Source organism: Heterodontus francisci, chromosome 25 (assembly GCF_036365525.1).
Source record: "Heterodontus francisci isolate sHetFra1 chromosome 25, sHetFra1.hap1, whole genome shotgun sequence".
In the NCBI taxonomy this organism is placed as follows: domain Eukaryota; kingdom Metazoa; phylum Chordata; class Chondrichthyes; order Heterodontiformes; family Heterodontidae; genus Heterodontus; species Heterodontus francisci.
Window position 1 is genome coordinate 60,547,665 of NC_090395.1, and position 6,569 is coordinate 60,554,233.

The 6,569-nt window shown below is 45.3% G+C and overlaps 1 protein-coding gene across 1 annotated transcript in view; it reads left to right on the forward strand.

Annotated features, from left to right (window-relative positions):
* The window catches only part of LOC137383913 (cleavage and polyadenylation specificity factor subunit 7-like), a 124,561-nt gene that overhangs the window by 61,713 nt on the left and 56,279 nt on the right, over positions 1 to 6,569 (forward strand). The gene's annotated exons all lie outside the window — the stretch shown is intronic.

Here is a 6,569-nt window from a genome sequence, read left to right on the forward strand (position 1 = left end):
ATATAAAATTGTGTGGGAAACTGGATTCGCAGTGGATGCGGAAGTTACGACAACTTCTGGTCCCACCATCAGGAACACTGCGGTACTCATAAGATTCCACCCATGGTTTAATTCTAAATGCTAGAAACTGTTTTCCAAGCTTTTGCCAGTACGAGCGAGAGCTGCATCAGTGAGGTTTAGGTGCATCCAAGGATACTGATGGAAGTAAGGGTGGAAATTGCAGAGGCACTGGCCATAATCTTCCAATCCTTAGATACGGGGTGGTGCCAGAAGACTGGAGAATTACAAATGTTACACCTTTGTTCAAGAAAGGGTGAAGGACGAGCCCAACAACTACAGGCTAGTCAGTTTAACCTCAGTGGTGAGAAAGCTTATCAGAACGATAATTCAGGACAAAATTGACAGTCACTTGAACAAATGTGGATTAATTAAGGAAAACCAGTACTGATTTGTTAAGGGTAAACTGTTTGACTAACTTGCTTGAGTATTTTGATGTAACGGAGAGGATTGATGAGGGTAATGCAGTTGATGTGGTCTACGTGGACGTCCAAAAGGCATTTAACAAAATGCCAAATAGCAGTCTTATCGCCAAAGTTAGAACCCAAGGAATAAAGGGGATAGTAGCGACGTGGAAACTGATTTGGCTGAGTGATAGGAAATGGAGCAGTGGACGGTTGTTTTTCGCACTAGAGGAAGGTATACAGTAGGATTTTCCAGGGGTCAGTGTTGGGACGCCTGCTTTTCCTGATGTATGTCAGTGATCTAGACTTGGGTATACAGGGTGCAATTTCAAAATTTGTAGATGAAACAAAGCTTGGAAGCATTGTAAACTGTGAGGAGGATGGTGATCAACTTCAAGAGGACATAGGCTGGTAGAATGAGCAGACAAGTGGCAGATGAAATGTAATGTAGAGAACTATGATGTGATTGGTTTTAGTAGGAAGAACAAGGAGAGGAAATATAAATTAAAGTGGGTGCAGGAGCAGAGCGACCTGGGAGTATATGGTTTTATGGCCCGGTGAGAAAGAGGTCGAGGGTTCACTTTCAGCCTTCACCTGGTCTTAGCGTAACAGGGTTTAATTTTAAACTCCCCTTTGGTGAATCCTTATTCACCGCTTTCCAATTATAAGGCAAAGAAAACAGCACAAACAGGCTTTCTTGGGTTTAAAGAAGAAAAGTTGAAATTTATTAAACTTTTAATTCGGTTAACGCCTACAGATACACACCACACCCCACACTAGCATACATATGCAATAAACATATGCAAGTAGAGATAGAAAAGAGCAGCAGAAAAATAAAGTGGAAAGGTTTGAGGCAATATCTGAAGAGTTGTTACGGTTCTTCGAGCTCACTGTAGAATCCTTGATTGTAGGTAGATCTTGCTTTTCGTTGGGGCCCAGCATTCTTAAACCTTGCTCGCTGTAGGAGACTTTTCTCTCTTGGTTCATGTGTCTACAGTGGATTCAGAGACTTGTGAGAGATGGGGGCAGCCAGGAGCAGTCTTTTCAATCAAGGAGCAAACAGCTTTCTGCAGGCTGTCAGTGCAAACTGTACCATTCAGAAACCCCCAAGTTGCCAAGCAGGTTAGTCATGTGACTAACTGGTCTGACCATGTCTTGGCTCTGTGTATTGTATGTCGGGGAATGGTCTTTTATCCTTTCCAAGTACTGTCTGTTAATATGCAAATAGAAACATAGAAAATAGGAGCAGGAGTAGGCCATTCAACCCTTAGAGCCTGCTCAGTCATTCAAAAAAATCATGGCTGATTGTCTGTCTAATTCAGTACCCTGTTCCCGCTTTCTCCCCATATCCCTTGATCCCTTTGGCATTGCAAAATATCGCTATCTCCTCTTGAATATATTTGATGACTTGGCCTCCACTGCCTTCTGTGGTAGAGAATTTCACGGCTTCACCACCTTCTGAGTGAAGAAATTTCTCCTCATCTCGGTTCTAAATGGCATACCCCGTTTCCTGAAACTGTCACCCCTGGTTCTGGACTCCCCAGCTATCGGAAACATCCTCCCTGCATCTAGCCTGTCTAGTCCTGTGAGAATTTGATAGGTTTCTATGAGATCCCCTCTCATTCTTCTAAACTCTACTGAATATGGGCTTAGTCGACCCAATCTCCTCATACTTCAATCCTGCCATCCCAGTATTCAGCCTAGTAAATCTTCTTTGCACTCCCTCCAGGGCAAGAACATCCTTCCTCAGATAAGGAGACCAAAGCTGCACACAATACTCACCAAGGCCCTGTATAACTTCAGTAAGACATCCTTGCTGCAGTACTCAAATCCTCGCAATGAAGGCCAACATACCATTCGCATTCCTAATTGCTTGCTGCACCTGAATGCTTGCTTTCAGCGACTGGTTTTCAAAGACATCCAGGCCTCGTTGCACCTCCCCCTTTCCCAATCTATCACCATTCAGATAATCTGTTTTTACAGCCAGAGTGGATAACCTCACATTTATCCACTTTATACTGCATCTGCCATGCATTTGCCCATTCACCCAACTTGTCCAAATCACATTGGAACCTCTTTGCATCCTCCTCACAGTTCACATTTCCCCCCCCCCACCCCGAGCTTTGTGTCGTCTGTAAACTTGGAAATATTTCATTTAGTTCCTTCACTCAAATCATTAAATATATTATGAATAGCTGGGGCCCAAGCACTGATCCCTGCGGTACCCCACTAGTCACTGCCTGCCACCCGGAAAAAGGCCCGTTTATTCCTACTGTTTCCTGTCTGTCAACCAATTCTCTATCCATGTCAGTATATTACCCCCGATCCCATGTGCTTTAATTTTGCACGCTTATCTCTTATGTGGGACCTTATCAAAAGCCGCCTGAAAATCCAAATACACCGCATCCACTGGTTCTCCCTTATCTATTCTACTAGTTATATCCTCAAAAAACTCCAGTAGAATTATTAAGCACGATTTGTCTTTCGTAAACCCATGCTGAGTTTGTCCAGCCAAGGTCTGGCAGTCCTTGTAACAGGCCTTCTCTTCCCAGCAACAATTGGAAATTTAATGTCCATGTGGCAAAATCAATGATGCCTCATTCTTGGCAGGTGGGGGCCTGCATGACACTGGTCTTACCGTAACAGGGCTAAATTTTAAACACACCCTGTTTTTAGCTCCCCCTTGGTGAATACACTTTCCAATTATAAGGCAAAGAAACCAGCACAAACAGGCTTTCTCAGGTTTAAAGAAGAAAAAGTTGAAATTTCTTAAACTCTAATTCGGTTAACGCCCATGGATACATGACACGCCCATGCTAGCATGCATACGTGATACACACATGCAGATAGGGACAGAAAGAGCAGAAGAAAAATAAAGTGGAAAAGTTTGAGGCAATCTCTGAAGTTGGTTTTTTGTTACTGTGCTTCGAGCTCACTGTAGAGTCCTTGATTGTCGTTAGATCTTGCTTTTTGTTGGGGCCCAGTGTTCCTCTTCAACCTTGCTTGCTGTAGGAGATTTTTCTCTCTTGGGGTTCATGTGTCAGTGGATTGGAGTTCTGTGAGAGAGAGAGATGGGAGCAGGAAGATAGACAGGAGGTCATCTTCGGTCCAGGAGCATTCTGCTTTCTGCAGGCTCTCAGTTCAAACAGTGTACAAATTCAAAAAACTTGGGTTGCCCAGCAGGTTAATCATGTGACTAGTTTGACCATGTCCGTTTGTGTATTTGGCCATCTTCGCAGTCAACCTGGAATGTGAGCTCCCCCACCTTCAACGTCTGGTCAAAGGTCCCTTATGGTTTGAATGCCAGGGAATGGCTGCTTTGTCCTTCCAGACACCATCTATTAATATGCAATTGTCTTTTCCAACCACGGCTGATCTGTAAAAGTTTAAAATCAATGTGCCTCATTCTTCGCAGGTGGGGGCCTAGCATGACTATGTGCACATATCATTGAAGGTGGCAAGACAGATTTAGAAAGGGGTTAATAAGGCATACGGGATCCTTGGCTTTCGAAGTAGGGGAATAGAGTACAAAAGCAAGGAAGTTGTGGTGAACCTTTATATAACACCGGTTCGGCCTCAACTGGAGTATTGTGTCCAGTTCTGGGCACCATGCTTTAGGAACGATGTGAAGGCATTAAAGAGAGTGCTGAAAAGATTCCTGAGAATGGTTCCAGGTATGTGAATAGATTGTAGAAGCTGGGGCTATTCGCCTTGAAGAGAAGATTGAGGAGTTTCGATAGAGGTGTTCAAAATCATGGGGGGCAGGGGATCTGGTCAGAGTAGGTAGGGGAAAAGCTGTTCCCATTGGCAGAAGGATTGAGAAACAGAGGACGCCAATTTAAGATGATTGGCAAAAGAAGCTATGGCGACATGAGGAAAACCTTCACAGTGAGAGGTTAGGATCTGGAATGCACTGCCTGAGCGTGCTGGAGGCAGATTCAATCCTGGCTTTCTTGGACAATTATCCGGAGAGAGAAAATTTGCAGGGCTATGGGGAAGAAGTCAGGGGATTGGGACTAGGTGAGATGCTTTTGCAGAGAGCTGGCATGGACATGGGACTGAATGGTCTCCTATGCTGTAGCAATTCTATGCTTCTATGACTTTCTTTTTTGATTCTATCTTCTTGGTACCCCAGAATTTCCGAATATGATTTGTGAACTTGTGCTACTTTTCCATTTTTTCTGACTAAGCAAGTTAATTGTGTTCATGGTTTCAATTATGATGAGTGGTAAAGTAATATTTCCTGCTCCAGTTCAGGTGGTGTAGGTATACCCACAGTGCTGTTAGGAAGGGAGCTTCAGGATTTTGACTCGGCGACAGTAAAGGAGTGGTGATATAGTTCCAAGTCAGGATGGTGTGTAGCTTGGAGGGGAACTTGCAGGTGGTGGCGTTCCCATGCATCTGCTGTCCTTGCCCTTCTAGGTGGTAGAGGTCGCAGGTTTAGAAGGTGCTGTCGAAGGTGTCTTGGGAAGTTGCTGCAGTGCATCTTTTATCTGCTACTGTGCTTCGGTGTTGAAGGTGGTGGATGGGGTGCAAATCAAGAGAGCTGCTTTGTCCTGCATGGTGTCGAGCTTCTAGGAGCTGCGCACATCCAGGTAAGTGGAGAGTATTCCATCACACTCTTGATTTGTGCCTTGTAGATGGTGGACAGGTGTTGGGAGGTGAGTTACCCTCCACAGAATTCCCAACCCCTGACCTGCTCTTGTAGCCACTGTATTTGTATGGCTAGTCCAGTTCAGTTTCTGGTCGATGGTAACCCTCGGGATGTTGCTGGAGGATTCAGCAATGGTAATGCCATTGACTCTCAAGGGAAGATGGCTGGATTCTTTCTTATTGGAGATGGTCATTCCCTAGCACTCATATGGCACAAATGTAACTTGCCACTTATCAGCCCAAGCCTGAATGTTGTCCAGGTCTTGCTTGGCTAGTGGTGTGACCAGTTCTGGAGCACAAGTCTTCAGTACTATTGCTGAAATATTGTCTGAGCTCAAACCCTTTGTAGTATCCAATATCTTCAGCCGTTTCTTGATATCACATGGAGTGAATCGGATTGGCTAAAGACTGGCATCTTTGATGCTGAGGACCTCAGGTAGAGGCCAAGATGGATCATTAACTCGGCACTTCTGACTAAAGATGCTTCAGCACTGATGTGCTGGGCACCCCCATAATTCAGGATGGGGATATTTATGGAGCCACTGCCTCCTTTTTAGTTGTTTAATTGTCCACCACCATTCACGACTGGATGTGGCAGGACTGCAGAGTTTAGATCTGATCCATTGGTTTGGGATTGTTTAGCTCTGTCTATTGCATGCTGCTGTTTTGGCATGCATGTAGTCCTGTGTTGTAGCTTCACTGGGTTGAGACCTCATTTTTAGGTATGCCTGGTGCTGCTTCTGGCATGCCCTCCTGCAGTTTTTATTGAACCAAGGTTAACCCCCTGGCTTGATGGTAATGGCAGAATGTGGGATATGCCAGGCCATGAGGTTACAGATTGTGGTTGAATACAATTTTGCTGCTGCTCATGGATGCTTAATTTTGAGTTGCTGGATCTGTTTGAAACATATCCCATTTAGCGCGGTAGTAGTGCCACACAACACGATGTATCCTCAATGTGAAGACAGGACTTTGTCTCCAAAAGGACTGTGCGGTGGTCATTCCTACCAGTACTGTCATAAATACACCTGCGACAGGTAGATTGATGAGGATGATGTCTAGTAGGTTTTTCCCTCTGCTCCCTCACCACCTGCCGTAGATCCAATCTAGCATTTTGTCCTTTAGAACTCTGTCAGCTTGGTCAGTAGTGCTGCTACCAAGCCACTCTTGGTGATGAGCATTGATGTTCTCCCCCCCCCCCCCCCCCCCCCCAACTTGGTGCATCCTGTGCCCTTGTTGCCCTCAGTGCTGCTTCCAAGTGGTGGTCAGCATGGAAGAGTACTGATTCATCAGCAGGGGTGGGGGGGGGTGTTGTGCAGGGGTGCAGTAAGTGGTAATCAGCAGGAGGCTCCCATGCTGACGTTCGTTTAACCTGGTGCCATGAGACCTCATGGGGTCCGGAGTCAATGTTGAGGACTTTCAGGTCAACTCCTTTCTGACTGTATACCGTTGTGC